At 32.5% G+C, this 14,856-nt stretch overlaps 1 non-coding gene across 1 annotated transcript; it reads left to right on the plus strand.

The window, feature by feature from the left end:
• Positions 1-1,263: 1,263 nt before the first annotated feature.
• On the plus strand, positions 1,264-1,335 carry Trnam-cau (transfer RNA methionine (anticodon CAU)). The gene has a single exon. It is a non-coding gene; the product is annotated as a tRNA-Met (tRNA).
• The last annotated feature ends 13,521 nt before the right edge of the window (positions 1,336-14,856 follow it).

Here is a 14,856-nt window from a genome sequence, read left to right on the forward strand (position 1 = left end):
CCCTTTTTAAATGTTAAGTTTCGTTAAGAGGAGTAATGCCCTGAGAACGTATGAATTCTATCTGATGAGTGCGGGTTCAAATACGGGTAAGTTCCTTCATTCAAATTTTGCTTCATGTTGAAGGAAATCTACGTAAATCGAATGTGAATCTGCCAAAAGTGTATCGCGGTATCCCGCGTATCTTTACATCAAAATTAGTCTGATTCTGATTGTGTGATGTATTGTTTTTTTGACTTAAGCAAATTTGTACTAAGCACAAGAAATGTACAAGTTTAAGTATGTATTCTGTCGCTACTTAACTCACACACCACAAAAACCTCTTGGTGTATCTTCGCAAACTTTCAATGTAGTGTCTGCGTCCGGTCGACGACAAAGCCTTTACAAGACTACACAAGCTTCACTAACAAAAGCCGACCGCAAACACTCTACGGACTTACAAACACTTGGAAAGTTTATCTTAAATTCATTGTGTGTGATACCGACCAATACTTAAATTAATTTTCTTTTAATTTTATAACTGTTTAAATAGTGATATATAATTAAATGTTTAGACGCAACGTTTTGTGACAACCTCCACTAAAATGAACAACTTATTATTTACAACAACCCAAAAAGAAGCATATTTTTTTCAGGGTTCATGTGTGCATGTACATATGTATGAGTTTTTGATAACACCGCATCTTGTAAATACCTGATTTGAATATTTGAATCCTTAAATCATGGATACCATTGGCAATAAATGTATTAATAAATTAATCCTGACCAGTCGTGTTTTTAATTTTTAATGATATAATAGCGTTTTACTATTCAACGATAACTACACGAAGATTGAACTAGATCAGAGGAACGATCTGCTTGTACAAAAAGTGTGAATTTTCGTATTTTTACGAACACACATTTTTATACTGACGAATAATCGTTAAAAGAGCTTTGATAACAACAATATTTCCTATTTATTCAATTATTTTACTAAAAATAATAATTATTCTTATGATTTTTCATAGTATTTATTTTTATAGTTTTTGTAACATTTATTTGAAAAATGTCCCAATTTTCTTTTAGACTACATGAACATAACAATATTAATCTCAAAAAATATTAAACTTTAAATAAACAAACAACAAAACTAACCTCGTTATTACTTTAGTATGATATGAGCAGTAGAATATTAAGTAAACGCTAGTTAAATTCAACGGTATATAAGGCATAGACATATGCGAGCATGAAAGTATGCTACGACATTTTTCAAGATATAGTATCAACAGCAGAGTGGCGCAGTGGAAGCGTGCTGGGCCCATAACCCAGAGGTCCGTGGATCGAAACCACGCTCTGCTATCATTTTATTTCATGTAATATCCTGTATAAAGTACATTTTATTCGTTTCATTATGTTTAGAATATAAAATTTCGAGGTTGTAATTTGAATCTGTAACGTTTTAAAATTTTACCTTATATTGCATGTTATGATTTGTAGGTACTCATTTTTATGTTCTAAAGTTTAAATACACATAAAACTATACTGACTTGTAATATCGTTTACGTAGTGGAAACTTACCTTTGGAAAATAACAAGATAACCACAACAATGATACGGTCAATGTAGCATTACTGCGGACGATGTAGCTTTATCTAGATTTCTGTATTTAAATCGCGTTACGACAAATGATGAAGATTATGAAGCGCGGGAACAATGTCACGTGAAGACTTAATGATGAAGTTGCTCGCCAAACCGCCAATTAAGCGTAAATTTGATCGACATAAACAACACGAATCAAATCAAATCAATTTAATTCAAGTAAACTTCACGATGAAGCGTTTTTGAATCGTCAATATTTAATCACTACCACCGTTTCGGAAAACGGCCTCCAGCGAGAAGAAAGGGCAAGAAACTCGCATAGTTGCTCTTAACTTTATGCCTTGTCCTAATTTACTATGTTTATGTTATTAAAATAAATTTACCACAATTGTAATTTTAGAAGTAATTAATAAATAGAGTATTATTTTTCAATTCAAATAATAATCAAGCCAAGTCGAATAATAGTCAAAAATAATAATAGTTAAGCATAATTTTGAAAATTATACTGAAGCAGCAGAATTTCTCGCGCGCATTGTAGCAATAGTTCTTAAAGATATATCTTATTATATAATATCTTATTTTGGTACAAAGTTCCATATCGCAAGTTACACTCTGGACACTTGGCGAATGGGAAATAGATCGATATATTAGTAAAATATTAATGGTTACGATGTAAGTTTTTGTATTAGAAATACACAGACTGTCTGACGAAGATAATCTCATTGTTATATTTTTAATTTCTCTTTTATAGCTATAACGATTCTTTTTTTTAATGGGATTAAATGGGAGGTAGCTGCTTAAATTTATTTTATTACCTCATGCATTGTTATTTATTTAATGGTGTCTGATATTTATCAAAAGAACATCCGTCTAAACAGATGTCCAATGGCAGTCCTTATTTTATTTTGTTGAAATTATTGTATTAAATTTATATTTTAAACATGAGTTTAAAATGATCGTATTTCCAGAAATATTAAAAATATTTGCTTTAATTTTTATTTATAGAATACAGGTAGACGGAATGGGAAACAGACTACCTGATGGTAAATGGTACAGACAGCTTATAGATATTGTCCTAAAGAAATATTAATCATTCCTCATCTTACAACTCCTTGCAACAATACCAAATATTACAGTATGCCGATAGAATATCTAATGAATAGGTGGTACCTACCACCAAGTTAAAATGTCAACATTCAAAATAAAGCGACAATATACAAAAGAGTCACGAATAGCTGCAACACTTTAAAAACTTTTCCAGCGTCGCAAAATTCTCCCGTCCAGTGCTGCCATTTGAATTAAAAATAAATTGCAAATTGAGTGCGATGTCACTATCACCGGGAAATTAAATACTCTCGTAACGGTAAAGAGGCGTAACTTTTGATAGAAAAAGTTGTCAAGGAGTCGTAAACACAATTAGGAGAGTCAGTCGATTGGATGACTTTTTAAATTTTCTACGATCCCCCTTTTTAATCGACGGCCTGACATCTTAAGTTAATGAACACTTTAATTAAATAAACGGTTATTGTTGTTATAATAGCTGTTTTTACATAAGATATCCTAAAAACAATACTCTCCCATAAACTCTATAATTAGATATCATTTAAAAAAAAAAACATTTCAAAAACTAAACCCGTATAAGGAGGTAAACGTAAACCACGCTGGTCTTTTCGAAAGTTCTTATCTTCGATTGGATAATAACTTAAAATAATAATTATGTAGCTCAAATTAACGCACCGATATATTTAAGTTCAGAAGATAACCTGGTTAAATAATATACCCAAACCGTATTGTTAAGTTATTGTTGGTTTCTATTACACGCAAATTAGACTAAACTCTACAACCTCATAAACGAAAATTATTACGTAAACAAAAAGATAAAACTCTAAGAGAAGTTAAAAGTTTTTCCGTACGAATTTCTAAGTGACTCAATTTTCCAACACACGCGCGACGGTGACCCACTGAAAGTTCTGTGAGAACAGACGCTTACAACTTTCCTTTTAACTAACAGCGGGAAAACTTGCTCTCAATGAGATTATATTATGGTTTTTATTTGTGACGATATAAATAAAAATAAGCGTAATTACAAATCTACAGTAACAGCCTAAAATTATTGTAGTGTATACATATCTTTAATAAAATATTAATTAGTAGTAGATTCATATTTAATATGAATATATATTATCTGTGTATTTTATGCATCTGTCACCTAGAATGACACACGTCGCGAAACGCGGGAAATTGTGATATAGAAATTTACAAGCAGTGAAGACGGTATGTGCACAGCTGATATTTTAAATATAATATATATTTAGGAGTTCGAAGCAGAAATTATTAAAAAAAGAAACAATCATCTTACACTTTATTAAATCATTTTAAAACAAAACAAAAATACAAACTCATGTTCTCATTTAATTACATAACCTTAATGCCAAAACAAAACACCAATCATCGCGTCGACAGCTACCGTTCTTATTATTATTACTAATCTAATTTATAAATCGAGCTTATAATTGTAAAATAAGTTATAACAATGCTCTCGGTTCCAGAGATCTAGAAGAGACCCTTTTTTTCCCGCCAATGTTTGTTATTTTTTTATAATGTTGCCCACTTCAAAAATTATAGCGACACAAAATTGACATTTTATATATTTATTTATTTGGAAAGCCGCAATGGTGTACAAAGTTCTTCAAAACATACATATTCAAATCACAACTTCATTTTAGAATGCTTACATTTATTTCTAAGTATCTATTACATTTATTATTATATATATATATATATATATATGTGTGTGTGTGTGTGTATACATACAAAGCGTTCGCTCCTTTGTGGAAAAGTTTGTTTGAAGCTTATTTGAACATCTGGATGAATATCTGCCGTATGGCGTGTCCCCCGCGTCACTCTGATGACGGTTGGTGGACACGCTATATGGCGTTTACTTCACTGAGTACGAAATGAATTATAAAAACAAATTAAACCCGTGAAATTTCAGTTATGTTTACATGGTTTAAGACCACAAGCATCGATTACAAATCACGAGTATGTAATTCAAAAATAGGAAAGAACTTTTAATAAATTTATTTATTTACTTTTCAAGATGTATGTGATATACTGAAATATTTAATTCCAATCCATAAACATTTTTTGGAAACAGCTACTTGATACGAATTTTGTGTAATATTTTGCAATCTACGATGATAATACCATACCAAAATCTTTACGCAAGCAATAACGATTGAATACAAACTACACTAACGAACAAAATGAATTTAAACGAACAAAATAAATATATGTCGGCACAAATAATAAAAAGACGCTGATTTGACTTTTTTTAGAAGCAAAGTGCGTAGTTGGTTGGCAGGTGGCATGGCAGTTCGCACTAACGGAACGTCGGGGCCAGCGCTTTTTGGGCTCATCTTTTAAGTTTAAATGTTAACAAAAGAAACATAAAAATATGCCGTCAAAAGACGCCCAGCAGATGAATGAAATTTCGTATTCATAGAATCTATACTTAATTTAAACAAAGCAAATTAATTTAAATGGCTATGTTATGACGACCTCCCTGGTCGAGTAGTGTATACACCGGTTTTCATGGGTACGCCACTCCCGATTTCCGGCCGAGTCGATGTAGAAAAAGTTCATTAGTTTTCTATGTTGTCTTGGGTCTGGGTGTTTGTGGTACCGTCGTTACTTCTGAATTTCCATAACACAAGTGCTTTAGCTACTTACATTGGGATCAGAAATGTATGTGATGTTTTCCAATATTTATATATTTATTAAATAAATTAAATTGGTTCATTAATGAAAACCAATTTTTCTTATTATAATTATAAAAATATATAGCAACGACGATATTTCCATCACGTCATGAATGTCAGCCTTTTCCTCAAGGCACGTCACTAGCTGTCGATCACATCAAAAGCAACATTAATTTCATTACTGTACAAACGATGCCTACACGAAGATCAATAAATAAAAAGACATTAAAATCCGACGTAATGACTATAAAAAGTAATCAATCAAATACTTTTATATTTATACTTATAAACAAAGACGTACTCTCGATTCTCCCCAACAATTTTATTATACGCATAAAGCTCTTACAAGAATAGGTTACAAAGGTGTACGTGGTGGAATTGAAAATTCCTTAGTCCGATATATGTATCTGCTCCTATAAGGCTAAAAGAGGGCTTAGAGTGTGACGGAACACGAGGGGCTCTTTAAAGCTTTTATCAATTTCTAGTAAATGCTAAATATTTCCATGCGGTAGGTTTAATCCGTTAAAAGATTTTCTGGCAGATATTTCAGTACAAAAAAATTATATTCACGCTTATCAAATTAGTATTCTAAGCTTAAACCGGGTGTACATACGAAACGTAGTATATTTTAATAAAAATAAGGCAAACGAGCTTAGGAGGAGGCTTACCCGATGGAAAGTGACTACCACCGCCCATTGCCATCTACAACACCGGGGTACTTGCAGATTCGTTACTACCTTTTAGGAATGTGTAGGTTCTTTTCTTGCCGGAAAAGCTGGTTCGACAGAGTAGTTGTGCGAGGCAAAAATACCTTCAAAACGACGCTGTTGTGGATTTTCGGAAATCTACGTGGTGCGGATGAAACTTCTAATTCTGACGCGATTCGGCCCTCCGGGACTCTCACGTACCTCAACGCGGCAGCCGAATGGGTCATCAGTACCACTCTAAGCCAATTTAAATAAGAGAGTGGTACTGATGACCCATTCGGCTACAACCCGAAGCTTAGGGCTTTCGTCGTAGAAGTCGTAGGGCTTTGTCTGGGTACCACCCACTCATCGTATAGGTAAAACTGTCAAACATAAAATACCTCTTTATTTTGGTTACAAGGGACATAACACCTTCCCAAGGTTGGTAGCGCACTAAAGGCAGTATTAACCACTAACCATCAGGTGATCCATTAGCTCCACCTACCAATATGATATATCAACAAAATAATAAAAATGTTATTTTATTATTATGTTTATTCAGGCGAGCTCTCAATGCTATCAAGTCAGAGTATAAATAATTAATATCACGTAATCCCTTGTGATTGAAGGAGATTCAGCCGCTGTGACACGAAGGATTATCTGATAAACACAATACACACAGTAACGGTGTGTCATGTGCGCGTTTCGCAATTCTTAATCGTCTATGAACACATTTCATCGAAGATTCTTAATTTGAATGTAATGTTTAATTATCGAATGGTAACCTTTTTTCGTCAAATACGTTTCACTCGAATGTTTCATGAAAGGAATTGATGAAAGGGGACTAAAAATATACTTTCATTTTCACAAAAAAACCTTCAATTAATTGGATGTAATGGATTTGGTAATTGGATGGATTCATATCGGGAATGCTTTTAGCATCGAGTAATTTCATAAGACGACAAAACAAACAAACAATCAAATCAACAAAACGAAGAGATTAATATGAAGAAATGAATAGTAGTAGAAATTAATTGAAAATTTTAAATTCCCATAGATATTTTCATTGTGATATTTACCTAAATCATCAATAAATTAGCCGTGTGTTTTATTACCTAAGAAATCATTCATATCATTTAATCCACAAATGTTCTTTAACGACTTTTTTTTAATTTTTATCTCATAAGTGTATCAAATGCCATCAGGAGACCCAATTGCCCGACCGATATTTCTCAGAATGATAGCATTTTATGTAGATACATAAATAGAGCCGACATGGCCCAGTGGTTAGAACGCGTGCATCTTAACCGGTGATTGCAGGTTCAAACCCAGGCAAGCACCACTGAATTTTCATGTGCTTAATTTGTGTTTATATTTCACCTTGTGCTCGGCGGTGAAGGAAAATATCGTGAGGTAACCTGCATGTGTCTAATTTCAACGAAATTCTGCCACATCTGTATCTACCAACCCGCATTGGAGCAGCTTGGTGGAATATGCTCCAAACCTTTTCCTTAAAAGGAGGCCTTAGCCCAGCAGTGGGAAATTTACAGGCTGTTAATGCTGTTGCTATTGTTGTAGATACATAAATGGGTATTTCCTTACTACGAAGTAAAATCTTTATTTAACCTAATCCTCAAGCGGGCGCGGGTAGCCGGTAATATATAAAATTCTTCCAACAAAGGTCTGACGCTACAAAGGATTAGCCGCTGTATCGTTTCGATCCGAACATTGTCAGTCGCCTCTCGGCGCAGGTTACATCAGAAGAGGCATAGAATAAGAAAGGGACTAGAAATAGCCTCGAAAAACGTAACTTGTATTCGAATACTTTAAACTTGTTCTCTAATCGCGAGTACCAGAACCTGCAGTGATATTTAAAAGTAACTCACTTCTTGCCTCACTCATAAAATACATACTTTAAATGTCATAAATACTACAGATAATGTCTCGTACCATTAGCTATAATTTCTCGATAATATTCAAATGTTAATTGTGAGTTTTTTTCTTATAGAATAGTCTTACTGTGATTTTTCCAAGATTTAAATTAAAAATCAAATGCATAGATTTAATTGTTTCACCTTTTATAAGAAAAAATATGAATTATATTTATATGTTATTCTGATTTATAAGGTTTTTTTATTTTTATTTTACTTAACATCTTTTCTCAAAATGTTGTTCATGTGTGTATGTATGCATGTATGTGTGGACAGCAGCAAGACAGATGGCAATTCACGAGAATGTACTATTTTATAAGTAACTCATGTACCCCTAATCACTAACGGGAATATTAGGAGTGGGTGTACATCACTTAGAACTTAAATTAAACATTCTGATTGAAACCCAACAATTTTCTCATCGACTAGCGGTCCATACCAACTTTGTAAGGGTAAAATTCATACAAATTTATGCCCATTTCTTGTCCTGAAGTTGTCCAAAAATGCTTACTTTATAAACTAAATATATTTTATAAATGTCAGCTTTCTATACTCGATAATTTTGGCTATGCGTCAGACAACGCAGATTATTTAAATAAGTATAGATTTATATAAAAACTATTTATATATATACATATATATTATATAATATATATGTAATGTATATATATAAATGACAGATACAATTTAAAATACATATATATTTATAATTAAAAAACCCGTGTGCATTAAAACAATAACAAAATGTCATGAGAAAGGGCCGATAAGGTCGCCTGGATGTCAGAACACTTTTTCCTTATGACGATATCTGCCAGTTTCCTCACACGCCACATAAAAAAACTTCACTAAAAAAATAAAAAATACCTACTGGACAAATCATGACTGTGTGGAATGACGACAATAATGCTAGCAGCATTTCCTCATTGAATCGCAATTCTGATCCACTGGGCGTAAACTAAACCAGCTCCTGTCATAATAGTAAAGATCGAACTATAATGAATACTGGCAAAACTTATTTCCATAATAAACATAAAACACCACTTTCCTGAGAGAAAATGAATAATATAGAAAAATCAAATTTACCTTTTTCGCAATCCATTGACCTGCCATAATAAAATTACAAGATAATCTCGCTTGATTGGAGATCAGTCGAACGGGATGCAAGCGTGCCGCTGTCGAGGCGTCTAAGATTAAAGAGATTGTGAAAGAAATGGAGGAATTTTTATTTGGAATATGTTTACCGAATGTTATGTCTGCTTTGGGTTGATTGCGTATCAATATTGGGATTATATTTTGATTGCAAAAACTGCTAAGCTTTAAATGTTTTTTCATCGGAGATCATAGTTTATTTATCGATATAAAAATAATACCGACCAACCAACCAATGTGTCGTTTTTCATTCAAAGGGTTAGCATTGAATTGAGAAAAATGGGCATTTTTTTATTTATTCTGTGTGATGCTGAAGAAAACGTCCGTTACGAAAACAATATTTATTGCATGAGTTTTGATATTACTATTAAACGAACGAAAAGAGAAGTGCAGTGCTCGTACAGGTTTCCCATCATGTGCTGTGAGCTAGGCACGCATAATACGCGGAATCTCCAAAAAACGCTAAAATGAGTGCACCAACCACCACACCGTCAATGTTGGCTAAATTATCCTTGCCACTAACCTGCGTTGTAGTGCGCATCAAGCAAATGAGTCCCTTGCAGCGTTGTCCGCTTGGATGACCTGAAAACCAATCGTTCAATTTATTTATTCCACATTTTATTTCAATATTGCTAGTGAATTTGTAGTAAACAAATGATCTACGGTGCGGTTCACGAAAAGAGCGCGCAGAAGTATAACAAAAAGAAATCATTTCGTACAATACTGACTTCGGCATATTTTTCAACCTCGAAATTTTATTGCATATCAACCCGCAACATGAACCTTACATTAATGGTACTTTAATTTGAGCAACACCGCTATTAAACCGTATTACAAACACGTAACATACAGCGCTATACATTTTGTCTCCAGAAAGTGAAGGCTAGGGTGCAATACCGTGGCCCTTAGAGAGAAATTAGCACAATTATTTTATTATGACAAGATTTATGTTCTTCATTCTTAGAACAAGTGCTCGTCGTAAATATTTATTTTTCACTGAGCATACACGACAATAATTATAAAAATAAATCTTTAATTACGATTATAAAATTTACTAAAATAAAAATTCATACAATTTGTCATCGGTAACCTAATTGTTCGTCCCTGTAAATATGATTGAAAGGAAGCGAGTCCACCAGATTGGGTACTGAAAGAGTGGCGCTGGATTAACGAGGTTTCATGTTTGACAATGATTGGACCTACGATCTCCACCGTCGATATATTGCCAAAACTTGCTTAATTGGAACGAGTCAACGCGAACTTGCGAAGCACAGAATATCTTAAAGGAAAATTTAAAATATATGCGATAAAAGTAAGGATAATGTAAGAAAAGAAATATTTTATATCAATTCATGAAAACAGTGTTTGCTTAGCTAAAGATAATAAATCAAGTCTATTTGGGTACATAGGTAAGTTTAAACAATTAATATTAAATTATTAGCCCACCGTAATAAATTTATTCCATTAAAATCATACTTTCTATAACTTTATTTCGGTTCGAAAATGAGTGAGCTAGTTTACTGACAGGTGCAAGAGACATCACATCATAAATTTCTTACAAAGGTGCATTATTTAAAGACGGTTAGTGACTTACTATCAGATACCTAATTTGCACATTCTCTTCCAGACGTATATATTATTTTCCAAACCCTAAAAAACGTAATAAACCAGAAAATTTAACGCAATTTCACGACAACTTCATTCATGTGATTGAAAACTTTTGCAACGCCAAGAAATTCGGAGACAAGTTTAAGGAATAAAATCGACATTACAGAAGTATAAGTCGACGATAACCCGATTTGTGGAACGAGGCTGCATTTACAAGTCAGACATTCACGTCCGAAGTTATTTACGTGCATTACGCATGCAGATTAGTTGCCAACTCGCACACAACTCAAAGAAAAACTACCCGCGAGCGCCTTAAAGTAATTTTAAAGTTCCGGACAAATTTTAATGAACAACTACATCCAGTTTCCGTGAACGAACGACGCGAAAGAAAAACACGGGCCGTGCAAGTCGCATTGAACAATCGAATAATGTGGGATCCCACCTCTCACGGCATCTGCATTTTTAACGAAGCAATCAGCTCGCTTAACGGTTCTTATTTTTATTGTGGTGCTATTTTAGGCAAGGATTCTGTTTCTCACTGAATTTGACCAATTCGACTGTGACAATGCTTTTAATTTTTTCTTTCTTTAAATTCTACGAAAATAATTGCCCAAAGATTATCAGAAATACAAAGAAATATTTCCTAGTTAATTCGTATTATTTATAAGTTGAAATCGAAATATTCTTAATTCGAGAGCGGGGTTTGAGATACTACGTATAATATATAAATTAATATAACAATTCAATAAAACATACTCAACATAATATATAATCAACTATATAATATGTATGTTAAAAACGGAGTATATTTAGCATGCACCAACTTTTTTTTATAATAAGCATTATCAATTATTGTTTCTTTTTATAATTTAATTTAATTTAATAATTGGCATTGTTAAAAATAGTTTAAAAGTTTTTAATTTCAAGCCATGGTTAATGATACTTCCTCTTGATGTCCGACAGACGGACAGCAGGGAGTGACTGACGGGAGGGGGTTACTGACGGACAATCCCATTAAGCCCTTTGTCTCTCCCCATGCTGATGTCGCTCGAACGCTTATTGTTCGTTGAATGAAAATTCACTTAATTTTGCCAACCATCTTCTACTACAGCGATGTCTTCTACTACTCAGGAAATGGATGAACTTAAATGATTTATTTAGCAAAAGAATTCCACCTCGCATTCCACCTAAGTTAATAAATAACTATTTAAGTGTCAGTCTCATGATATTTTAATAACATATTTGTTTATTTTGTTTTATTGTACATATAATAATAACTATTAAAAAATCTGGTCGTTAGCAGTTACATGTTCATATAAAAACTACTCTTACCAATAGAAATTTGCTTCGAACTTTCAACAAAGACTTTTATTCATAAGTTAGTAATTGAAAATCATCATTTACTTTTATCGTTTCAAGAGCTAAAAAACATCTCCCCCAACATGATAAAATGATCTCAATCGATGTCAAAATCAGGCGACGCATTGCTAAATACTACTCAATATAAGATCTTAAACGAGGACATCCATCAGACAAACGACAGACAAATGAAAGCAGAGAATTGGGTCTGAATAGCAAAAAAAATCCAAGGCTAAATTGAACGGAAATTGGAACGCGAAGGTTTATCTTTTTTGGGCAAGTATGGTACATAAATCTTACGGCTAGACTGTTCTTGATGTGTAACGTCGGATGTGTGAAGAAAACTTCCTATCTTTAAAATATATTTATAGTAGTAAGCTGTAGTAGTATTTTTTTTTTAATTAATTAATTAGATTAATTCTTCCTAGGATAATTACGTTGCATTTAATCTGAAACATGCATGTTTTCCTTCACAACGGAGCACAGATTAATTAAAAAATACAAATGTGCACTTTAAATAGATGATAGCCCAGATTATATCCCGTTCGTTAAGATCTAGGACTTCTATCTAATACGCCATCTTGGCCTATTAAAAAAGTCTCATTTGTAAATAATTTTAATAATATGTATTGAGTTTTTTCCTAATTTTGAAATTCACATTTTGAAATTAATAGACTTCGAGACTTTTTGATCGATCACCGTGAAAGTTTTCACATACCTCCATGCAAAAACGCCAAATGCAAATTTTGTAATTGTTTAAGAGAGCAATTTTTGTTAAATTTAGTTTAGACTTCTAAAACAAAAAGTATATTTGAAATACATTTTTTCAATGGAACTCAATTAACCTATGCTTGGTAATTAAAAACTAACGAAGGTCAATGAACTACAAACATTTTTACAATTAACACAAACCCAATTGAATAATTGATCAATCTTGTATTTAATATTACGCAAAGGTTTGTTAGGTCTAAATTATATTCAATTCGTTAAAATTGAGCAAGCCCACCTAAGTACCCTTAGAGGCTGTTATGGCCATTTAGTTAAGCCTGTTAATGAATATGAGCGGAACATTACGAAAATCGCTGAGTTAGGATACCATGAATGGGTTTTAAAATATTCATTGTCAGCGATGTTAACAATTTCGCTTATACATTTTGCTGTTAATTTGGTACCTATTTAATTCATATTAAACAAAAATATCATATACTTTTTTAAATGACTTTAAATGTCAAACGATCTTCAATGTTAGATATTCTATCGACAGTTAGGTATATACAGTCTTTAAAATGTTTTAAATAAATAATTAAATGAATTGTTTTTATATTCATTGTTTTTGTTATTTTCCGTTGTAGTTCATTTTTTGAAGCCGTTTTACTTTTTCTGCATTGTGTATCTATCAATATGCAAATTCGTAGTCGAACAGTGTAATAAACAAACCCACCCGTATACAAAAAGAAGATATTGCCCAGCTGTGAGATATTTGTTTATGTTACGAAGTGGACAATCACGATGTGGATACCGAGTGGTTTGGATGATTTCGTCCTACGGCAAATGTGTTTTGGTAGAAATGATTTAAGTAAAATATTTAAAGGAATTACTTAGCGGTACCGTGTTAGTTGTTTCGCTTATAAATTTCACTTAAATTGAAAATAAGAAAGTTTGCCCTCGGATATTTGTTACACAATAACGCGTGAAAGACCGGACCGGATGTTACCGGGAAATTTGGTAACGAAATCAACTATATCATGATACAGGACATTTTTTACTAGTTTTTAGTAAAAAAATGTGGTATTTTAATTTAGGAATGTTTTCGGCTAACATCTATTTATAATGAAAATTAAATATTAATTTTCATTTAATTGAAATGGTATTTGATATCTCTTATAATACGTTAAGATTATTTTCAGATAGAACAAGGAGAAATGAATAAAATAAATAATATCACTACTGGTGTTATTAAATTCCTTCTTCAGACAGAGATCACGTTTAACGCTACAATAACTGATGGGTGAATAGTTTTCCAGATTCTTGCACAAAGACCTGAAGTGGATTCCGGATAATACATAGTTAAAATATAATAAAATATTATTCTGTCTAACGTCGTATCTCATTCGTGAAATGTTGTAAGCCGATTTGGAGTGATATGCTATTTTGATGCGTGATCCTGTACATGCTATAATTATGAAAGCCTAAGCCGCATATGACCTTCTTGCATTTCACACGATCGTGAGAGGTGAGCTTCTAATTATTCTTACAGAATAACTCTGCAGATCAGAATTATTTCACAGACATTTTAAAAGTGTAAGCATTTTAGTATTATAAAACAAATATTCCTTTGGTAATGCTACAAATTTCCCAGCGTCTTTAATCACTAAATGATTTCAACTTAAAATAAGCAATCTCATGAGTTCAATGAAGAATATTTTATTTTATCTATTCTAGATTTGAAATCATCCTAAATTACAGCGACAGATACAATACGTGTATCAGTAATGGCCACCATGCCCCTGGCTGCTCGCGTCGTTAATCTCATGAATATTCATTTAATCGACCTCATGGAAGTGTGACTATGTGTCAAGTACAACAACTCTGCAATCTTGATACTGAAGTGGGTAATATAAATAAATATCCGATTGGGATGGTGACTGATTTGGTATATCTGGTCAATTTCCACCCATTACCTAATTATATTAATATTAACTAGATATTATAAAATAAGTCCCCGAAATTAACTAATGAACGTTTTCATTTCATTCATTATATTTTTTTAAAAATTGAAATATACCTA

The sequence above is a fragment of the Vanessa tameamea genome, chromosome 3, assembly GCF_037043105.1.
Source record: "Vanessa tameamea isolate UH-Manoa-2023 chromosome 3, ilVanTame1 primary haplotype, whole genome shotgun sequence".
NCBI classification, from domain to species: domain Eukaryota; kingdom Metazoa; phylum Arthropoda; class Insecta; order Lepidoptera; family Nymphalidae; genus Vanessa; species Vanessa tameamea.